Here is a 1980-nt window from a genome sequence, read left to right on the forward strand (position 1 = left end):
GCGTGGATCAAGGAGGCAGGCCAACCAGTAATCGTCATCGTTCATCATTTTCGTAATGCGTGTGTCCCTTTTTAGGATACGTAAGGCATAATCCGCCATGTGGGCCAAAGTTCCAGTTGTCAAATCTCCGGTTGTGATTGGTTGAGGGGCAGTTTCAGGCAAATCTACGTCACTTGTGTCCCTCAAAAAACCAGAACCCGGCCTTGCCACGCAACCAATTTCCAGTGCCCCCGGGAAAGCTTCCGCATTAAAAATATACTCATCCCCATCATCCTCCTCGTCCTCCACCTCCTCTTCGCCCGCTACCTCGTCCTGTACACTGCCCTGACCAGACAATGGCTGACTGTCATCAAGGCTTTCCTCTTCCTCTGGTGCAGACGCCTGCTCCTTTATGTGCGTCAAACTTTGCATCAGCAGACGCATTAGGGGGATGCTCATGCTTATTACGGCGTTGTCTGCACTAACCAGCCGTGTGCATTCCTCTAAACACTGAAGGACTTGACACATGTCTTGTATCTTGGACCACTGCACACCTGACAACTCCATGTCTGCCATCCTACTGCCTGCCCGTGTATGTGTATCCTCCCACAAAAACATAACAGCCCGCCTCTGTTGGCACAGTCTCTGAAGCATGTGCAGTGTTGAGTTCCACCTTGTTGCAACGTCTATGATTAGGCGATGCTGGGGAAGGTTCAAAGACCGCTGATAGGTCTGCATACGGCTGGCGTGTACAGGCGAACGTCGGATATGTGAGCAAAGTCCACGCACTTTGAGGAGCAGGTCGGAGAACCCAGGATAAGTTTTCAATAAGCACTGCACCACCAGGTTTAAGGTGTGAGCCAGGCAAGGAATGTGTTTCAGTTGGGAAAGGGAGATGGCAGCCATGAAATTCCTTCCGTTATCACTCACTACCTTGCCTGCCTCAAGATCTACTGTGCCCAGCCACGACTGCGTTTCTTGTTGCAAGAACTCGGACAGAACTTCCGCGGTGTGTCTGTTGTCGCCCAAACACTTCATAGCCAATACAGCCTGCTGACGCTTGCCAGTAGCTGGCCCATAATGGGACAACTGGTGTGCAACAGTGTCATCTGCCGATGGAGTGGTTGGCCGACTGCGGTCTGTGGAAGAGCTGTAGCTTCTGCAGGAGGACGAGGAGGAGGAGGAGGAGGGGGTGCGAACGCCTACAGCCAACTGTTTCCTAGACCGTGGGCTAGGCACAACTGTCCCGAAATTGATGTCCCCTGTGGACCCTGCATCCACCACATTCACCCAGTGTGCCATGATGGACACATAACGTCCCTGGCCATGCCTACTGGTCCATGCATCTGTAGTCAGGTGCACCTTTGTACTCACAGATTGCCTGAGTGCATGGACGATGCGCTGTTTAACATGCTGGTGCAGGGCTGGGATGGCTTTTCTTGAAAAAAAGTGTCGACTGGGTAGCTCGTATCGTGGTTCAGCGTACTCCATCAGGGCTTTGAAAGCTTCGCTTTCAACTAACCGGTAGGGCATCATCTCTAACGAGATTAGTCTAGCTATGTGGGCGTTAAAACCCTGTGTACGCGGATGCGAGGATAAGTACTTCCTTTTTCTAACCAGAGTCTCATGTAGTGTGAGCTGAACTGGAGAGATGGAGATCGTGGAACTTGCGGGTGTGCCGGTGGACCTGGCAGACTGAGAGACGGTTGGAGACGGTATTGTTTCCGCCGGTGCCCTAGATGCAATATTTCCTCCTACAAAACTGGAGATTCCTTGACCCTGACTGCTTTTGGCTGTCAAAGAAACCTGCACAGATACTGCCGGTGGTGCGGAAAATGGTGGCCTTACAGTGACGGAAGGGATGTTGCATTGCTGACTAGCTTCATTGGCCGAGGGTGCTACAACCTTAAGGGACGTTTGGTAGTTAGTCCAGGCTTGAAAATGCATGGTGGTTAAGTGTCTATGCATGCAACTAGTATTGAGACTTTTCAGATTCTGACC

The sequence above is a fragment of the Ranitomeya variabilis genome, chromosome 5, assembly GCF_051348905.1.
Source record: "Ranitomeya variabilis isolate aRanVar5 chromosome 5, aRanVar5.hap1, whole genome shotgun sequence".
In the NCBI taxonomy this organism is placed as follows: domain Eukaryota; kingdom Metazoa; phylum Chordata; class Amphibia; order Anura; family Dendrobatidae; genus Ranitomeya; species Ranitomeya variabilis.